This window comes from Orycteropus afer, unplaced genomic scaffold (assembly GCF_000298275.1).
Source record: "Orycteropus afer afer isolate SDZICR_OR568_19922 unplaced genomic scaffold, OryAfe1.0 scaffold00007, whole genome shotgun sequence".
Classification (NCBI taxonomy): domain Eukaryota; kingdom Metazoa; phylum Chordata; class Mammalia; order Tubulidentata; family Orycteropodidae; genus Orycteropus; species Orycteropus afer.
Genome location: NW_006921594.1, coordinates 23,871,369 through 23,894,090, shown reverse-complemented (window position 1 = coordinate 23,894,090; position 22,722 = coordinate 23,871,369).

The following is a 22,722-nucleotide window of genomic DNA, read 5'->3' as shown; positions in this document are numbered from 1 at the left end:
TTGAACCACCAGCCTTCTGGTTAGCAGCCAAGTGCCTTAGACACTATGCTACCATAGTACTAATGAAAACTCTGATCATGTTTAAGTAGAAAGTAGTATTAAGTAGAGTTACTATGTATAGGAGGTAAAAGCTTGGGCTCTGAAGTCAAATTTTTTTGTGTGTTTCAGTTCTGGTTTCAACAATCCATAGTTGTCTGAGGTTGAAAATTTTATTTATTCTCTTCATATTCTCCTTTTTAGGATAACCATGCTACATTCCTCCTGTCGTTGTTGTTGTTATGTGCCATCGAGTCGGATCCGACTCATAGCAACCCTTCCTTGGGTTTCCGAGGCAGTATCACTACGGAAGTATATTGCCCCATCTTCCTTCCAAGGAGTGGCTGGTGGGTTTGAACCATCAGCCTTCTGGTTAACAGTCAAGTAAGTGCCTTAGACACTACAATACCAGAGCTCCTCCTAGGGTTGTTATAAGTTTGCTGTATATATTAATGTATGTAAAGCAATTAGAGTCTAGTACGTAGCATACACTCAATAAATAATAATTATAGTATTAATATTATTACTGAAAAACAAATTCACTGCCATTAAGTTGTTTCTGACTCATACCAATCCCCATTGGGTTTCTAAGGCCACAAATCTATATGAAAGTGGATTGCCTCCTTTTCCTCCTGGGGAGTAGCTGGTGGATTTGAACTATCAAACTTCTAGTGAGTAGTCAAATGCATTAACTATTACACTACCAGAGCTCCTTTTATTATTATTAGACCAAAAACTAAACCCAATGCCGTCAAGGTGATTTCAATTCATACCAACTCCATTTGGTTTCCAAGGCTGTAAATCTTTACGGAAGTAGATTTCTTCATCTTCTTCCCATGGAGCAGCTTGTTGGTTTGAACCACCAATCTTCTGGTTAGCAGTCAAATGCCTTACCCACTGTGCCATCAGTATTCTTTATTGTTACTAAAAAAGCTATGAAAAATTGTGAAGGAATAGATACCATCTTTCCCTTTTAGGACAATATTTGGAGAAAGAGGGATATCAATGGTCATTAACTTTCAGGGGAATGTGATTATCAAGGCTTTAATTTTAAAGAACTAAGCAATTAATTCATGAAATAGGGCTTAAATATCAGAAAGTAGCTTTGTGATCTCCAGTGGACTATCCAACAAATGAAGCAATGTCTGCAATAGGGAGAAGAAAAGTGAAATTTGCTCTGTACTTTCAAATGGCTTCCAAGAGAACTGATGGTTCAGAGTGGAGGAGCCTAGGTTTATTCAAGAAGTATTACTGAGGAAAGTGAGGACAACTCAAGTTTATTAGGCACTTCATTTTTCTAAATCAGGTATATAAATTATTTTCATTTAATATTCCATTCTGATTAATCTATAGTGTCTTCCTTGAGTATTATTTTAAAAATAAGTCTGAAACTCTGTCTATACTCTTCAGGAACATAGATTAGTAATGTCTGTCACAGATGAGAAGGAGAGGTGTCATAGGTGATAGTGGTAAATAGCTATCAGATACTTTCTAGATTATAGAGTTAAAGAACCTTGGAGTCCAGCCATTCCCAAAGATAATATAGCTCACTTTCAATCGAATTACTGGAGTCTTTCACATGTTTGAAATGTAAGTATACATGCACTATTAAGATTGTGAATTTATTCAGAACAAAAACTTGGAATACGTTGAATTTACAGACAAAAAACACTTGAGATTAATAAAAATCAATATTTGTAACAAATAAAACTGGTCAAATGTGAAACATGTTTCCTTCTAAGGAATTGTTCCAAGCACACACTTGATGATGTATATCTCTGGGTTAAAGGAGATTGAAGGGGAGATTAGAGTAGGTAACATTTAGTTTTAAATCCAGTTTTTAAAATTCAATGATTTTATGAACATAATGAGTGCTTGTTCTCACCACAATATTGTTATTGTTCCAGAAATGTTAAATGTTGTTATGTTGTTATGTTTTGTTGAGTCGGCTCTGACTCCTAGCGACCCCTCCTTGGGTTGCCAAGGCAGTATCACTACGGAAGTAGATTGCCCAACCTTCCTTCCGAGGAATGGCTGGTGGGTTTGAACCGCTAGCCTTCTGGTTAGCAGTCAAGTGCCTTAGGCACTATGCTACCAGAGCTCCTAGAAATGTTAAACAGAAAGTACATTTTTCAAAATTAATTGCTCATTCTTAAAAATAAAGTATGGATTCTACTTCAGGAAAATCCCTAACAACATTTTTTTTTTATAATGAAAACATAAAAATATATTCTTCAAATATAAAATATCAAGGTAATTTGGAAACATATGCTTGAGAAATTGTGTGATGGTGAAACTAATAAGTAATAAATATTGAACATGCAACTGATTAGATATGACAAGAATTTCTAAGACAATCTAAAAAGAAATTACCTTCTTACATTATAGAACGTGAATGATGAGCCACCCATGTGCAATCCACCACATTTAGAAACTCAGATTTCTTCCACTATTAAGGTTCCTTTTATTCAGCTGAATTGTTCAGACAAAGATTCTCCACAGGAAGAGCTGAGTTATTCAATTATAGGAGGTAAGATATATGATTTCAAATAAATCACTTGTATGCTATTTTACAATATACCCATGTGAGATATTTTGGAACTGTTGGGAGCATATTATCATGATACATATTTTTAAGTAAAAAGTTGCTCAGATAAGAGAATAGAAATAACATAATACATAATGTGGTTTTATATCTGTTTTAGTTACCTCATCATTCTCAGGAAATACAAATAATTTATTCACACTTTGGAGACGAGGTGCTGATCCTCCTTCTTTGGCCACCACTCAGAATTTCCAGTATGACATGTTTCAGGGGACTCAGAACCCTGTGACTTTCCAGCTACTTATTGAAGTTACTGATGAATTAGGTGGGAATAAAGCTAGTCAGCTGTCAGCCACTACAACAGTCATAATTCATGTGTTTCCTTGGACCACAACACAGCCGACTTCAGCCACAAAAGTAACTACAACTACAGTAAGTACTTGGTGATGAAATATAATTCTAGTGTAGCTTGAATTAGTTATAAACATATAAAGTGCCTGGGAACTCTCATAGGAGTTAGCTTTATGTTTTGGCAATGAAAGGCATCAACAAAGCAGTTATTTTAATACATTAGGATTTTCATCATCTAAATGAATTGTTCTAGCTGTTAGTCATTAATTTTAAATTAAGGTAAATATATCAGTGTTAATCATTTTATAGAACTGCATATCTTTTAGTTTCAGATTCTTAGTAGTTCTGTTGATTCTGATTATAGGATGCTTTTCTTTATTTAAATTAAATTCATGAAGATTTTGTTATGTATGTATAACTATATTAGGTTTACAAAATATTTATGCGAAACATGTCTTGAAGAACATAAGTCTCCCTGGAAGACAAGATAAAGACTTAGAGCAATTTAAATGAATACTGTTGTTGTTATGTGCCGTCAGTCCCAACTCATAGCGACCCCTTCTTGGGTTTCCGAGGAGGTATCACTACGGAAGTACATTGCCCAACCTTCTTTTGGAGGAGTGGCTGGTGGGTTTGAACCACCAGCCTTCTGGTTAGCAGTCAAGTGCCTTAGGCACTATGCTACCAGAGCTCCTACAGTGTCAAATGGCAGTGAAATTGTTATTTAACTTGGAGTTGAAATAATGCAAGTTACTCTGAGCTGAGGCACGTGGTGAGTTCTCCATAAAAATAGGAGGAAAATGACGGAGTAGTTCTTAAAGAACAAATAATATTGTGTATGCAAATAAAAGAAAAGCTTTGCTGGTGAAAGGCATAGAAGTACTCTGGGAAGAATATAATATATTCTGGAGAATATTGAGAAACCAGTAAAGCTGGACATGAAGTTTATTTCAGAAAGAAAAGGAAGCTCATGGTAGGTATGTAAAATATTAGAACATGGTATATCTTGAATGAAAAGATGAGATGTGTGGATTATTAATGAAGATAGGAAGTTACAGACATTTTCAGAGCAGAGAAGATAGACCCATAATGAAGCTATGCTGATATGAAAATAAAAGGAAAATTAGGATGTGATGGAACCAGTTTGTTTGGAACACATTGCACTTGATTCTTGAGAAGTTGATTTTAAACAACCACATGGCATTCATATCCATACCCTCACTAGTACTAGCATTATGCTATACATATAACTTGGGAAGGAAGGCTAGGCAATCTACTTCCGTAGTGATACTGCCTCGGAAACCCAAGGTCGGGTCGCTATGAGTGAGGTCCGACTCCACAGCAGTGAGGTTTTTTTTTTTTTTTTTTTTTGTATACATATGACTGAATTAACTCAATGAAAGATATTTGAATCAAAGTAATCTTTATTGATAAAGTTATGGGAAACTTCTCCCACTGTTTGGCTTTGTAGTGAAGAAGTTTTGCATTAGCTATGCAGAGTTATTTTAATACAAATTTGAATATTCCTATTGATCCAAAGAAGAACTGACAAATTGTATTAAAGTGGTGTGTTAAAGAATTACTAGTAATTCTCCCAAGTGCCTACCAAAAGAAAATGAAAATTCTTTCTGTTATAAGGTACCATTATCCTAGGGATCCAATTATTTGTAACAAGTTTTCAAATACAATGATCACATGATTATATATAGTCAGACACATGAGAAAATATAACATAACCAAAAAGCAGGAGAAACCTCTAAAAGCAGAAACAGAAGAACAGAAACTATCGATATTGGAATTATCAAATTATAAATCACCTGGTTTATGAAGTTCAGGAGAAAAAGTCCAAATCTGAAATTTGTTCAGGGTATTGGATAAAGTAAAAAGTAACAGAATATTTGAAAATATACAAAATATAATGTCTAGAAATTAAAAAAATAATAACAGAAATTGAAACTTGGTGAATGGATTCAATGGCATACCAGAAACAGCTGAACAGAGAACTAAGAACTAAAGATAGGTAAGAAGAAAATATTCAGAATGGGGTATGGAAAGACACAAATACGTAAAATACTGGAAAGTGGTGGAGGGAAATAAAATTAAACTGAGAAGAGCTAGTTTATTTTTAATGAGAGAACCTAAAGAGGTAATATCTAGGATTTTTCACAACTACTAAGAGATATTAAATGATAAAGGGAGGTAATCCCACAATTAAAAAAGAGATAAACAGAAAGGAATAGAGAGAAGCCACATCAATCAAAATATAGCAAGAAACATTAAAAGCAACCAGAAAAGAAAAAAAAGAGATAGAGACTGATTTCTTTCAAAGGAGGGTGTACATAACAGGTGACCTTACAATAGAAATAATGGAGGCTAGAGGTTTTGAAATGTTCAAATTGCTAAAGAAAATAATGGCTAACTTAGAATTATATACACTTAAAAATATTTTTGAAACATGATTGCCACGTAAGTATAGTTTCACAAAAAAAAAAAAAAAAAAAAGAAGAGAGCTCAGCCTCAGAAGACTTATACAAAGGATATTGCAAAAAGAGCATGGAGGCAGCATCTTCTGACCTCCTCCAATCTCGCAAAGGGGAAACAGAGTCATCATTAATAGCCCAATACATGAGGCCACACATGCTGCCACCCTCCACCTTGTTTTCTTTTTACCAACTCTGATACCAACCATTCCTCCCATGGCCCACTCACTACTTCTCTACCGGCTTCGATAATTCCAATTGCAATGGCCACACAGAACTCAGACAATTTTCATAATTATGGGCTTTATTAGGGAAACAACAGGCTATAATTCAGGTTAAGGAATGCACTCAAGATACAATTCTTTCAGCAGGAAAATTTCCCAGCTGCTATGCCCTCAGGCATGCTTCTCTGGCCTTTGACCTCAGCCAGGCATCTGCGCTGCTCTGGCAAGTGATACAAAGCTCTTTTAGCTCTGCCTGTAGGTATACCTAGGTGCACCCCACTCTGCCAGCATGCCTGCTGCCAAAAGAGCTTTCTCGCACTATGGGCCAGGTAAGCCTATTGCTCTGCCTTGTGTCTATTGGTTCCATTGCTGCTGTCTCTCTGTCAGGTGTCTCTCTGCCAGTGTGTCTCTATCTGCCAGGCATCTCTGCAAAAGAGGTCCAGTGCAGGGGATTTTGGGTCCACAGATGCTCTCCACTCTACCCCTGGCTCTTCTCTGTTGATGGCAGTGAGATTCTCCCCTCTATCTCTGAGAAGCCTCATTTTAAGCCTGGCAGAGTGACAAAACTAACCAATCCCAACATCAGAGTTTTACACACTTTATTTGCATGGTCCCACCTAGTAATCCAGGGGAGTTACAAAGACTATGTCTAGAAAACCATACCAAGTAATTCACTGCACCACAGATATTCATAATACATAAGTAAAAGAAGAAATTGTTTTAAGGGGATGGATAATATTTTGAAATGAACTCATGAAGATACTACATATTACTGCTTGTGAGACAAAGTTAAAGTATAATAGAACCTGTATCTTTTCCTATAAGTACCATTTTTGGGGGTTTAAGTACCATTGTAATTGTATCCATACATATTACTATGTAGCATTTTCGTTCTCATTCATTTCAAAATATTATGTATTATTCTTTTGCTTACATGTTATTTAAAACTATATTTTAAAATCTGTACTATCTTTATTTTTATCTTATTCACTTAGTTCACTAATATTAGCAGCCAGCTAAAGTTAGAAAACAAGCAACAAAGTAAATTTAAAGTAATTAAGAAGAATTTAGTAAATAAAGATAAGGGCTGAAAATAAGGAAATATAAATTAAGCATACAAAAGTAAGGGCAAGAAAGCCAAAAGTTGGTTCTTTAAAAGGACTAAGAAAATTAAATACTATGACAACACTGATTAAGACAAAATAATGAAGTTTTGAAACACCATAGTCATAAATGAAAAGAGAACATCACTAGGTATTGCAGCCTTTAAAAGAATGAAAAAGTCGTAAGAAATATTTGAACAAATTTGTCAACAAATTTGACAAAAGGAAATCAAAATGGGCTGACTTATTCTATCCTATATAAAGACTTAACATTGTTGTTGTTGTTAAGTACCGTCCAGTCGTTTCCGACTCGTAGTGACCCCATGCACAGCAGAACGAAACACTGCCCAATCCTGTGCCAACCCCACAATCCCTGCTATACTTGAGCCCATCATTGCAGCCACCGTGTCAATCCATCTCGTTGAAGGCCTCCCCCTCTTTCGTTGACCCTCCACCCTACCAAGCATGACATCCTTCTCCAGGGAATGGTCCCTTCTTACAGCATGACCAAAATAGGTGAGACGAAGTCTGGCCATTCTTGCTTCCAAGGAGCATTCTGGCTGCACTTCCTCCAGGACAGATCTGTTAGTTCTTTTAGCAGTCCATGGTACTTTCAGCATTCTCCGCCAGCACCACAACTCAAAAGCATCAACTCTTCTTCGATCTTCCTTATCCATTGTCCAGCTTTCACATGCACACGAGGTGATTGGAAATATCATGGCTTGTGTCAGGCGCAACTTAGTCCTCAAGGAGATATCCTTGTTCCTCAGCACTTGATACAGTTCCTTCGCAGTTGACTTTCCCAATGCTACACATTGTCTAATGTCCTGACTGCTGCTTCCATTGGCATTGATTATAGAACCAAGCAACGTGTATTCTTTGACAACCTCAATCTTCTCTCCATTTATTGTGATGCTGCTCACTGGTCCAGTTGTGAGGATTTTTGTTTTCTAAAGATTTAACGTAAAACTATAAAAATTAAGACAATGTGGTGTGGGTGCAAGGAAAATAAGTAGACAACAGAATGGAGAGTACAGACAAAGACCTACATGTACATAGACCCTTGATTTATGTTAAAAGTGGTATATGGAGTAATGGCAAAAGGATGATATTTTCACTAAGTTATTCTGGGCAATTAGTATGCATGTAAAAACCAAACTCAATGTCTTCAAGTTGATTCGACTCATAGCAACCCCTCCTTGGGTTTCCGAGGTCATTTCCCTATGGAAGTAGATTGCCCAATTTTCCTTCTGAGGAGTGACTGATAGGCTTGAACTTCCAGCCTTCTAGTTAGTAGTCAAATGCCTTAGGGAATAGTCCACCACCAGAGCTTCCAGGTATGGATATAGACAAAAACAAATAAAGCAAAATGGAATTCATCCTCTATCTTACTCCTTACATGAAAAATCAAGTTTAGATCAATCGTACATTTGAAAAAATGTAATAGACTACCTAAATGATTTTTGGGTAGGGAAGGATTTCTTATATAAGACCAAAAGACAAACAAGTAGAATAGCTTTTTTCTTTTTAACTTCTGGGAGAAGTTCTTAGGAATAAGAACTTCTCTGTATGCCTTATTGGTGCAGTAGTTAAAGTACTTGGTTGCTAACCAAAATGTTAGGCAGTTCGAACCCACCATCTGCTCCATGGGAATAAGATGAGGCAGTCTGCAACTGCAAAGATTTATACTCTTGGAGACCTATGGGGCAGTTCTCCTCTTTTCTGTAAGGCCACTATGAAATGGAATGACTCCACAACAGTGGTATAGTTTTTGTTTATTGTTACGTATGTAATGCTGTCAGTGATAGGATAATATCCACATGCCTACAAGGAAGACCAGTTAATATGACTATTAATCAAATTTATGCACCAACCACCAAAGCCAAAGATAAGGAAATTGAAGATTTTGTCTGAAATTGACTGAACATGCAATCAAGATGGGTTAATTATCACTGGTGACTGGAATGCAAAACTTGGAAATGAAGAATCACCAGTAGTTGGAAAATTCGGCCTTGGTGACAAAAATAGTACTGGAGATGGCATGATAGAATTTTGTAAGACCAACAACTTATTCATTGCAAATACCTTTTTTCAACAACGCAAACAGTGGCTATACACATGGACTTCACCAGATGGAGTACACAGGAATCAGATTGACTACATCTGTGGTGAGAGACTATGGAAAAGCTCAATATCTTCAGCCGAAACCGGCCAGGAGCTGATTGTGGAACAGACCATCAACTGCTCATATGCAAGCTCAACTTGAAGTTGAACACAATTAAAACAAGTCCACAAGAGCCAAAATATGACCTGGAATATATCCCTCCTGAATTTAGAGACCATCTAAAGAATAGATTTGATGCATTGAACACCAGTGACCGAAAACCAGAACAATTGTGGGATGACATCAAGAACATCATCCATGAAGAAAGCAAGAGGTAATTAAAAAGATGAGAAAAGAAGAAAAGACCAAAATGGAGATCAGAAGAGACTCTGAAACTTGCCCTTGAACAGAGAGTAGCTAAAGAAAATGGAAGAAATGACTAGATAAAAGAGCTGAACAGAAGATTTCAAAGAGCAGCTCAAGCAAACAAAGCCAATTACTATAAAGAAATGTGCAAAGACCTGGAGTTAGAAAATCAATACAGAAGAACACACTCAGCATTTCTCAAGTGGAAAGAACTGAGGAAAAAATTTAAGCTTCGAGTTGCAATATTGAAAGATTCTAAGGGCAAAATATTGAATGATGCCGGAAGCATCAAAAGAAGATGGAAGGAATACACAGAGTCACTGTACCAAAAAAAAATCTGGTCAATGTTCATCCATTTCAGGAGGTGGCATATGATCAAGAACAAATGGTATTCGAGGAAGAAGTCAAAGCTATGCTGAAGGAATTGGCGAAGATCAAGGCTCCCAAAACTGATGGAATACCCACTGAGATGTTTCAAGAAATGGATGCCCCATTCGAGGCACCCACTTGGTTATGCCAAGAGATTTGGAAGACAGCTACCTGGCCAACTGGCTGGAACAGATCCATATTTGTGCCCATTCCAAAGAGAGGTGATGCCACAGACTGTGGGAATTATCTAATAATATTATTAATATCACAAGCAATAAAATCTTATTGAAGATAATTCAAAAACGGTTGCAGCAGTATATCAACAAAGAACTTCCAGAGATGCATGCTGGATTCAGAAGAGGACATGGAACAAGGGATATTATTGCAGATGTCAGATGGACCTTGGCTCAAAGCAAAGAATACCAGAAAGATGTTTACTCGTGTTTTATTGACTATGCAAAAGCATTTGATTGTGTGGATCATAACAAATTGTGGATAACATTGAGAAGAATCGGAATTCCAGAACACTTGATTGTACTCATGAGGAATCTCTACATAGACCAGGAGGCTGTTGTTTGAACTGAACAAGGGGACACTGCATGGTTTAAAATCAAGAAGGGAATGTGCAGGGTTGTATCCTTTCACTGTGCTTAATCAATCTATAAGCTGAGCAAATAATCAGACTATATGAAGAAGAATGTGGCATCAGAATTGGAGCAAGGGTCATTAACAATCTGTGATATGCTGATGACACAACTTTGCTTGCTGAAACTGTGGATAGCTTGAAGTTTTTACTGATGAAGATCAAAGACTACAGTCTGCAGTATGGATTACATATCTATATAAAGAAAACAAAAATTCTCACAATTGGACCTGTAAGCAGCATCACGATGAATGGAGAAAAGATTGAAGTTGTCAAAGACTTCACATTGCTTAGTGCTATAATCAATGACAATGGAGCAGCAGTCAGAACATCAGAAGATGTGCAGCACTGGGAAAAATTGGCTACAAAGGACTTCTTTCAAGTGCTGAGGAGCAAAGATGTCTCCTTGAGGACTAAGGTGTGCCTGACACAAGGCATGATATTTTCAATTGCCTCATATGCATGTGAGAGCTGCACAACGAATATAAAAGACTGAAGAAGAATTGATGCTTTTGAGATGTAGGCCTAGAGACGAATGCTGAAAGTACCATGGATTGCTAAAAGAACTAACAAATCTGTCCTGGAGGAAGTGCAGCCAGAATGCTTCTTGGAAGGGAGAATGGCCAGACTTTGTTTCACCTACTGTGGTCATGTTGTCGGAAGGGACGATTCCCTGGAGAATTATATCATGCTTTGTAAGGTGGAGGGTTGATGAAGGAGGGGAAGGCCCTCAACAAAATGGATTGACACAGTGGCTGCCCTGATGGGCTCAAGTATAGCAGGGATCACAGAGCTGGCACAAGACTAGGAGGTGTTTCGTTCTGCTGTGCATAGGGTCGCTATGCATCAGAGATGACTCGATTGCATCTAACAACAAGAACAACATGTATGGGTAATGAGCCTTAGTGGTGCCATTAGTAAGAGCATGGCTGCTAACCAAAAGATCAGCAGTTGGAATCAATCGGCAGTTCCATGCTGACTATATGTAGAGTTCCTATGAACTAGAATTGACTCAATGGCAACAGGTTTCATTTGGTTTAGTTATGGATAATATGGTAGGTAGTCTTAGATTTGCTTCATAATAATCTGGAATGAGGAGAAGTAAGTAGAAGTAAAGATTAAATAAAACTGGCATAAATACACAATAATTCAGATTGTGTGATGGGTGTCTGGTCATATACTTTTGTATATGTGTTTGGTGTCACAAAAAAGTAAAAATATTGACAGGGAAATAATATGAAATACCTATTTAGTTTGTTGTTATTAGTATTTTGTATAGTAAATTGTTCTCCAAACAACCTTCACAAATAAAATGCTATCACCTATTTTTGAAACATATAAAAATTTGATGTCTGCCTTTGGAGCTTTTATTCGTATGTTTTATGTAATGAAACTGCAATCTATTATTTTAAGCATGCATATTTTTCTGGTCACTCAGTAAATTTGTTATTAGTTTCCACCTCCTACCCATCTTCCTAAGTGTATTGGGACTGTAGATCTTTCTTTATATTCTTCAAGTATATGCCCAGTTCAAGTCCAGTAAATATGACCTATGATAAAGCTATGCTGTTTTTAGGTGCTATTGAGTCAGTTTTGGTTCAGAGCCAGCCCATGTGACAGAATGGGACTGCCCCTTAGGGTTTGCTAGGCTGTAATCTTTACAGGAGCAGATTGCCAGGTCTTTCTCCTACAGAACTGCTGGGTAATATTGTAAGATGTTGTAATAGTATTTTAAGTAGTTAAAATGTATTGTTTTTCATTTCTGGCTCAACATGAACGTCACCTCCCTCTTCTGAGTCAATCTTTTCTGCTGGATCTTGTTCCCATGAGAGATATCATTTTAGCTCGCACCATTATTAAGAAAGGAAAAAAAAAATCTTATAGCTTATATTGACACATAGATTTCAACTATCCAAACTCCTGATTAGTGTAAAACCTACCAAAGTAGAAAGTATCTTAATAAAACACAATAGACAAACTAAAAAAAAAAAAATTCTGCTGCAAGATGTGAAAGGATTTTTACATTTGAAGTTGAGCTCAGTGGTATTTCTATACTTCCCCTTGGCAAACTATGTTAGGCCTGCTAACAGAGAGACCAATTAACCTTGTCTGGAAATAATTACCAACCTCTGACTCTTGAATTTACTCCCAAGGATTGTGGCAAATCATCTTAGCTATTCATAAGCCATATCATCTTTTATGTTTGTATGTGTACTTATATAATACTCACATCCCTACAGGGGATAGATGTGCCTTATCTTTGCCAAAAGTATTAGCAAAGTAGAAGTAACCTTAGAAATCTTATAGTTCAACTTGTTCATAATGCAAGAAGCAGTAATAATACCCAAACAGGTTGTAACTTCCATTTGCCTGAGAGTTAGTGAACAGACACACAAATACAGAAGATACACAAAAACATTACTAAATTTTTAGTAAATGTAAAATCAATTGCTTATAATTTATAAATGTTGTTGTTGTTAGTTGCTATCAGGTCAGCTCTGACTCATGGCAACTGTATATATAACAGAAAAAATGTTACCCACTCCTGTATATCTTTATGATGGTTGATACATTTAAATCCATAGTTGTGGCTATTATGTCAATCTATCTCATTGAAGGTTTCTCCCATTTTCACTGACCCTCTGTTTTAACAATTATTTATGTCACAAAATCTTTTAGTAAAGAGCACCCATGTCTGCAGTGATCTCTACACCTTTATAGCCAGATATTGTGTTAGCTGTTTGAGTATAAAGTTAAATAAATTGGAGTAAAACCTTCCAGCTGTAAATAATAGAATATCCAATTGAAACCAAAACCAAACCAAATGCACTGCTGCGCAGTCAGATCTGACTCATAGCAACCCCTCCTTGGGTTTCCTAGGCAGTATCACTACGGAAGTAGATTGCCCAACCTTCCTTCCTGAGGAGAGGCTGGTGGTCAGCCTTCTGGTTAGCAGTCAAGTGCCTTAGGCACTACGCCACAAAAGCTCCCATCCCAACTGAAGTGATGTAAATAATAAAGGCTGATGTTCAGAAAAAATGATAGACCAATAGGCCAAAAGGTTCAAGATCTACAGCAGCATCTTAAGGAAGGTGAATTTTATCTTCCCATCGGAGAGGGAAGAACTAAGGAGGGTTTACAATTGACAGAAGTGACGGGATCAGCTCTGTCTGTGAGTATGGATGGTTTTTAGAATGTGTAGAAAAACCTGAAAGCTGATAGGTACATAGCGAAACCAGTGCTTGAGAAGCTAGTCAGGAACCTACTGGAATAATCCAGATAAAATAGTTAAATCTTAAAATAAGACAGTGGTATTTCAGGTAGAGAGGAAACACTAAACTTGAAACATACATGATTAAAATCCATCATGTTTTTGTCTGAAATTTGTATATTGCGATATGTATCTTTAAAATATAACATGGGAAATAGAATTTCTCTCAGGATTCAGCCATTATTAGCTTAGACTGCAGAGTTTCTTTCTTTTTGGTTTTTATAATTACAAGACAGGTATTTCAATTTGAAATGTTGAATTAGATATGAAAACTTAAAAAATATTTCTAAGTGGTTAGAGTATACTGACAGAATTTTATCTGCTACTAAAATATAGCTATAAAAGTCCATTACAAAAATAGAACATTTTTAATGCCAGATTGCCAACAATGTGTGTCTTCTGTTTAATAAAAATAAAAGCCTGAGGATAAAAAGTTCAAACTAATTCAAAATGAATTCAGTTCACATTAAAGTATCATAAGAGACATCTTCAGCGTGAAATTCATTATATATGTAGTGTTTTTGTTTTTTAAAAATTATTGTAGGTTCTTGAAAACAAAACAAAACAAAGGATAGGACATCCCATAAATTGTAATCTGCTGAAAACCTCTGCATCTTTTGCAATGCCAAGTACGGTACTTGATAAATCTAAAAAACAATGCTATATGCTATGAGAAAGGAATGTGACAGTTCTTAATTAGTGGGAGGATGAGGGTTTATGTATGAACTTTTGCAGAATCTAAGGAAAGCTATGGCCCTCTCTTTAGAACAATGGGCATATGTACATATTCACACACATCTAAATTCAATTTCAGAGGTTCATTATACTCATCCACGAAATTCAGTTTAAGAAACTGTGATTTAAAACAAGGATTTATCACCACTTTTGATTTTGTAAAAATGTTTCTGTTATGGATTGAACAGTGTCCCCACGAAGTACGTATTGTAAATCTTACTCTATACCTGTGGTGGGGAGCTCTGGTAGCATAGTGCCTAAGGCACTTGACTGCTAACCAGAAGGCTGGTGGTTCAAACTCACCAGCCACTCCTCGGAAGGAAGGTTGGGCAATCTACTTCTGTAATGATACTGCCTTGGAAACCCAAGGAGAGGTCACTATGAGCTGGGGCCAACTCGATGGCACATAACAACAACAACAATACCTGTGGTGAAGGAGCTTTTGTGGCATAGTGGGTAAGGCATTTGGCTGCTAACCAGAACGTTGATGGTGCAAACCCACCAGCTGCTCCATGGGAGGAAGATGAGGCAATCGACTTCCATAAAGATTTACAACCTTGGAAACCCAGTGCAGGTAGGTGGCTATGAGTCAAAATGACTTGATGATAGTGAGTTTATATCTGTGGTTAACTATTTGGGAATGGGTTTTGTTTATTATATTAATGAGATACTATTGGTGTAGGAGGTCTGGTGGCATAATGCATAAGGCATTTGACTGTTAACCAGAAGGCTGGCAGTTCAAACCCACCAGCCGCTCCTCAGAAGGAAAATTGGGCAATCTACTTCCATAGTGATGCCACCTCGGAAACTTAAAGAGGGGTCGTTATGAGTTGGATCCGACTCCATAGCAGTGGGTATGGTTTTGGTTTGGTAAGGGCTTGTCTTGAATAAGTCCCTTGAGCAGATTGAGCAAGCAATCAAAAAGGCATAGGTGGGGAAAGATAGATTCCATGCCCATGAGATCTCCAAGGAATAAAGAAATGGAAGGTGAAAAGACACAGGGACCTTCCCCTTGAGTGAACAGACATAGAAAGCTTTTCCCTAGAGTCAGCAACCTGAATTCAGACTTCTAGCCTCCTAAAACTGAAAACCCAAACTCACTGCCATCATGTCAGATCTGACTCACAGCAACACCTCCTTGGGTTTCCGAGGCAGTATCACTAAGGAAGTAGATTGCCCAACTTCCTTCTGAGGAGTGGCTGGTGGGTTAACATGAGAAAATGAGTCTGTTTGTTAAAGGCACGCACTTACGTTAATTCTAAACAGCAGAACTAGATAACTAAGACTGTCTCCATAAGCAAACTATATTTCCGTTAGTATAAAGTAAACAAAGCAAGATAAGCCACTAACAAATAGCTGTAGAGAAAACTTCACATAATATATTCCTTACCGGTGTCAGCACTTGGCATGCTCAATAGACATTAAAATAAGTAAAACATTACACTGAAGCTTAGAAAGGAAAATAGCATGGAAGAAATCTTTGTGTCTTAAATGAGAAAGACTTAGTCAAATAAGCTAATAATAACTAAGGCCAACCATAGACTAAGTAAAATAAACAGAACTGTTGTAAATTGTCTCCTGACTGACCTTGGTCTTTTAACCTATGCGTGCTAGTCTGAGGGCCCGCTAAGGGCAGGTAGAAAAGAAGAAATCAACTCAGTCATGTTACATTAACTGGATTAAACCTTTTCAATTTAAGTCCAGATTTGCTAAAGAGACAATGAGGTAACTGACTAGACACCATTTCCTGCAACTATCATCATTCCCAAAGAATTATGAATCAAAATTTCTGAAACTATCTCTATGTAGCAAATTGAGCTGACCATAAAAAAAAAAAAAAATCGGAATTAATGTCTATTTTGGCAATATGGAAGATGGTAGAAATTTTAAATCATTTGTAACTCTGATTTCAAGATAAAGAGTGCATGCATAAGAGTGGGAAAGAGAGTCTATAAAGAACTCTGTCCAATTCTTTCATCAATGTTTCCTGGTAAACCATCTATACATTATGAAGTATTTCAGTATACTGAAAGGATTTTTTGACCCATCAATGAAGAATTGAGAAAGGCATTAAATTCGTGGAGTGTCAAAATTGTTCAGTACATTTCAGTTAATCTAAACTTTGAAGACTATTTTAGGGATATAATGACTATTCAGAGACTGCTGGGGTTATGTTCTTGAAACAGTACATGTTTTCTTCACTATTGTGCTGGCTGCGCAGGCTCATTACTTTTCCAAAGCTGATTTAGACCCATCAAAGACCAGTGTTTACCAGCATGCACTTAAAGAGGTAATCTGCAACCCAATGTTTTTAGATCTTTGTTTTGAGCTTATAATTTGGAACAGTGATAGACTGGAGCTCACTCACTCCAGGTATTGAAAACAAATTTGTAAACATTCAGGTAATTTTTGTAAGCTAATTGTTAAGCTTTTGGTAGCTTGAAATCAGCATGGTAGAAATTTTTACAGCATAGAAATTGGCAAATGTTGCTTGTTAAAATTACTTTTTTTTCCCCTTGTATAAAAGTCAGTTTACCAGCATGCTACTAGGACAACAACAACAACAACAACAACAACTGGGATGGTAGAAAAGAAATTAAAAGTGTGTAAAAAGAAGATTTAAGGAAATATTAGCAAATGCTTGTATTTATAAGCAAAAGTTAAGCTTCCAAATTAAAAAAAAAAAAAGTATTTATTTTACTTGGTAACCCCTCCTTTTCATATTGTAATATGGCCATATTTTTATAGGTCTGACTACCCTTGGAAACCACTGGGCACTTTCCGTTGACCTAAGTCTAATCTTTATTTTTGTATCAATTAAAAATTAGAGATTAAGGAAATACATGAGTTTCTGTAAACTCACCTTTACCATCTACTCTGCCTTGTCCATTGAGAAGAATGGGAATTCCAGAACACTTCATTGTACTCATGAGGAACCTGTACATAGAACAAGGGCACACTGCATGGTTTAAAATCAAGAAGAGAGTACGCCAGGGTTGTATCCTTCCACCATACTTGTTCAATCTGTATGCTGAGCAGATAATCCAAGAAGCTGGATTATATGAAGAAGAATGTAGCATCAGGATTGGAGGAAGAATTATTAACAACCTGCGATACGCTGATGACACAACTTTGCTTGCTGAAAGTGAGGATGAATTGAGGCACTTACTAATGAAGATTGAAGAATATAGTCTGCAGTATGGCTTACCTCTCAATATAAAGAAAACAAAAATCCTCACAACTGGACCAAAAAGCTACATCACAATAAAGGCACAAAAGATTGAAGTTGTCAGACACTTCACATTGCTTGGTTCTACCATTGGTGCCAGTGGAAGCAGCAGTCAGGACATCAGACAACGTATTGCTCTGGACAACTGGCTGCAACAGACCTCTTTCAAGTGCTAAAGAGCAAAGCTGTCTCCTTGAAGACTAAGGTGCACCTGACACAAGCCATGGTATTTTCAATCACCTCATATGCATGTGAGAGTTGGCCAATGAAAAAGGAAGACCGAAGAAGAGTCGATGCTTTTGAGTTGTGGTGCTGGTGAAGAATGCTGAAAGTACTATGGACTGCTAAAAGAGGTAACAAATCTGTCCCGGAGGAAATGCAACCAGAATTTTTGTTGGAAAGGAGAATGGCCAGACTTAGTCTAACCTAATTTGGCCATGTTGTCGGAAGGGACCATTCCATGGAGAAGAATGTCATGCTTGGTAAGGTAGAGGGTCAAAAAAAGAGGGGAAGGTCCTCAATGAGATAGATTGACACAGTGGTGATGGGCTCAAACATAGCAAGGATCATGGAGCTGGCGCAGGACCAGACAGTGTTCCGTTCTGCTGTGCATGGGGTCGCTATGAGTCAGAAACTACTCCATGGCATCTAACAACAACAACAACTGCCTTGTCCATCTAGGAAGTGGAGTTCATTGTGATATTACTATGATCACTCGATAATTCTAACTCCTAAAGTAATCTCCTCTTGTTCTTCTTTGCCTACTATGAAGATAAACAAAACAAAACAAAAAAGACTCTAAACTCATAGCCATGGAGTCGGAGCCGACCCATAGCAACCACTCCTTGTGTTTCTGAGGGGGTATCACTACAGAAGTAGATTGTCCCATCTTCCTTCAGAGAACTGGCTGGTTCTCTGAATTTAACCATTTACCGGTTAAATGCCTCAGGCACTACACCCTCAGAGCTCCCAGGATAGAGATAGCAATATAGTAGCAGTGATAATAGTGGTGAATACTTGGCTTCCTACAGAATACTATAAGCTTACATAAGGTATATTTATTACTCCTACTAACCTTAGTAACTGGGCAGAATTGTCCCCAAAAGAAAATAACTTGCCCAAATTAAGTCGCAGTCATAATTTCAGCCCAGTCCAGTCTGTTTCTAGAAGCCATGCTTATTCCACTGGTCCACTTAGTTCTCTACCTCCTAAACTTGATTAATTCACATACTCCTTTTAAAGGAGAAAACAAAAATTCCAGATATTCATCATTGATTTAAATTATTTTCATAAGAGAGATAGAATAATAATTTAGTTAATTACAACTTTTTAAATGTAGTAGTAGAATTATAGGTGCTCTGGTAGCATAGTGCCTAAGGCGCTTGACTGCTAACCAGGAAGGTGGTGGTTAGCACTCACCAGCCACTCCTTGGAAGGAAGGTTGGGCAATTGACTTCTGTAGTGATACCACCTTGGAAACCCAAGGAGGGGTTGCTATGAGTGGGGTCTGACTCAACGGCACCTAACAACAACAGCAACAAAAGTAGAATTATAACAAATCTGTCTCCTTTCTCAAATTATTTCTAAGGATAAGTCAGTAAAGAAGTATTAATGTAATGGGTTAATGACAATGAATATGCTTTTGTGGAAGGGCAGAAGTTAGAGAAGGTGTAATGAAACATATAATAGGAAAGCATGCCAACTTTTATCATGCCTACAAAAGCATGGTGGCCAGATGTATCATAAATACAAGGTATGCATATATCCCTGTGTGAAACAGCAATAAGAGTCCTTGGATCTATGGGGGGAGATGAAAGTCTCTGCCGCATATTTTGACTTATTCTGCTGTTCAACTTCTTTCTGTAAACGTTTTTCTTCTTTAGTCACAGGCATGGGAACTAAGTGGTTAAGTCACTAATCAGGTGTGGCTTGGGAGTAATGTCTCTTGGTACCTTCAAAACATTGCACTTTCTGCTATATGTTGAGAAGTGACATGAGTTACGCAACTTTTTGAACATTTATTTCCATATATTTTGTGTTACATTCACTTATTCTATAAAAGATTAGATCCATGAATAAATAATAGAAATCATATTTCGTTTCATTTATTTCTTGTTAGTTTTGTCCTTCAGACTCACAACAGGAAATAGATAGAGTCATTAAAAAGAGTTATGGAAGGGGCTACTTGAAAAGGTGTGAGTAGAGTCAGGGGAAACCAACATGTCTCTGCCGCTCATTTTATATGCAAATTACACTATGGATAAATATTGTATATTCGTTTTCTGATTCTTCTTGACTGCTCTGTTACCTATAGGTACACAGTTAAGTTTTTTGGGCTACTCAACAAAAGAGCTGGAGTTTATTACTCAGTAAAAAGATACCTGCCTTAACTTTAAAGGAAAATTGCTTGTATTAGTCTCTTGATTTGTAGGTGATAAGCTCGAGGAACTAACAACAGGAAGAAATAACCCTTTATAAATAAATTCTTCTCCCAGTAAATAATAAGAGTGGTTTGATCACATACATTGCATAATTTTCTATGCAGAAGTTCTAAAAAATATGGGATCTTCTCCAGTTTAAAATATTTATGGCTTTCTGCTATTTGTGAGTTTCCATATGCTAGAAGAACATTGAAACTAATTTGAAAAAAAATACAAGAAGCCTAGAAAAATACAAGGATAAAACAAAACAATCTTCATGATAGAGATTCTGAATTTTTATTATATAATTGCACACTTACATGCACTGAGATTATATAGTATACTATTTTTTAAAGATAATATTAAGATAAATTGGAACTTATTAATATAGTTGATTTATTAAAATACTACTTATGAACTAGAAACCAACAGTGTATTATAAAATATAAAGGAAATCACATGACCTTTAAGCAGAACAATATCAATAATACAAAAACAAATAACTGAGTAAAAAAATTATATATATTTTTTAGATTTTAGATCATACTGTTTTCCATTCCTAAACCATCATGGACTTTTGCCAATGGCTGTGTCTTTCATTGTAGAAAAATGATAGTTGGACAATTAATTACTTTTTACTTCTGTCTTTATATTATTAAGGAATTTTTTTTATCCATTGATTCTTATTTTATAACATATATTAATTGAATTAGCATTGGGGTATGAGAATGAATGGGAAGTTCTTGGAAGTAATATAATAGTTAAAAAAAAAAAAAAGCACATTATTGTGTAGTACAGCTAATGGTCAAAACACTTTGGCAGCATTAATTTTTTAAAATGCTCACCATACTCATCCACACATATTACCAGGGCCTCTAACCAAAGGGAAGTAGAGTTTACAAAGAAAAGTTGGAAATGAAAGAAATGTTATTAATGGAATTTCACGTAGATTGTCAGAACAGTTTTCACATAGATCTTAATCAATATAAGGAGTAGGTAGAGCAAGGGTAAGAATGTAGCCTTGTGAATACGTCAGAACTTGGTTTGAATCCCAAGTTTGAATTCCAGCTCTTTCACTTTATGGCTCTGTGAATCTGGGCTGAGTTATTCACCACCTCTGAGCCTTAGTTTCTGATTTGCCAATGAGATTATGAAAGTTACTTTAAAATACTCTTCTAGTGCAATGCTCAGCACATGGAAGATTTTATTATCAATTACTTTATAACTGTTTATTAATTGATTGAAAACATATAAACAGAGTTTTGAAAATGCTGGACAGAAGTGATTGCTGATACGGCTACCAAACTTCTAGTTCTCATTTGCTTTTCTTACTAAAAGGATAAAAAAGTGAGAGTTTTCATCTTTGAAAAAGTGATAATATTTTATAAAATTTATTTTACTACATGTTAATTTTTATAATAGTTTTCTTGGCAAATGGGAGAAAACAATATGTCTGCTTGAATTAAATAAGCAGTGTTTTACCAATAAAAATTTCTGTCATTTTGTGTAGAATCTATTCTATGAGTTTGACTTGAAGGATTTAAGATACAACATGAGAAGCAGCCATTTACAAACATGAAAGAAAATTTCTTTTTTGGAAAAGATTTTTTTTTTTTTTTTAAATATTTTACTATGAGCATTAAATGAAATAATTTGAAAGTTTAAAGAAACACTATAAATTGTACTCTGCTGGGTTATGGCCTTATATATCTGCTGTGACTCTAATACCCACTGATGAAAGATTTCATGACAGGGAAGAATATTATTATTGTCTTTTCTGTAAAATATAGCAAGTTAAGTAATTAAGGTTATGAATCAAACCAAATTAATTGCACACAGCTGTAAAAAGCTTAGCGTATGACCAAATAACAGATGGGAAATTCTATTATTTTCACTTGTAATTTACCTAATCGTGAGATAAATGTTTGATGACATACAAAGTCCAGTGTATTGTCAATCCTTGGCCATTTATTTCATCACGTGTTATGTTCATGAGACAGAGGATTAAGTACTCAGTTGTTCAAGTAGGAAAATTTCTTTGTGTTTTTTTGCATAAGCAAGCCTGTAAGCAATAGGAAAAATGTTTCAATGTATATTGAAAAGTAAATATAAAAAAGATTTTGTATAATGATATTTACATGTTTGAGAATCATTTTCAGAAACTTTTGGATAAAATAAAAAAGATTTTAATAACTTTCATTAAGAGAGGAGCTCTGGTGGCATAGTAGCAAGGCATTTAGCTGCTAACCAGAAGGTCAGTGATTCAAACCCACCAGCTGCTCTGCAGGAGGAAGACAAGCAAGTTACTTTTACAGCCATGGATACCCATTGGGGCTTGCTTTGAATAGGAATCAATTCAATGGCAGTGAGTTTGGTTTGGTTTTTCATTAAGAGAAAATAATTCAATTAATATTTTAACATGCTATCCTACTCATCAATTATGAAACTTATAAGCCTATCTAGAAATAATTTTTACATTAAATAAAATCATTTGATTTCATCACATCAAAAGAGTCAACTACCATTGTCCTTGTTACAGAGTAGAGAATTGAAGCAACAGGAGTTTAAATAAATTTTGTCGAAGTCAAAGACTTAGTACATGGTAGAACCAGAAAAACGAAAAACTGGCAGAGACAGAGAAATGATTGAGGGTTGAGAACTCTTGTGACCAGTAAGGTGAATGAACTTGGAAAGAGTGAAATAAGGCGAAAAGTTTGGTAGAAGCTCTGGTAGCATAGTGCCTAAGGCACTTGACTGCTAACCAGAAGGCTGGTGGTTCAAACCCACCAGCCACTCCTCGGAAGAAAGATGGGGCAATCTACTTCCATAGTGATACTGCCTCAGAA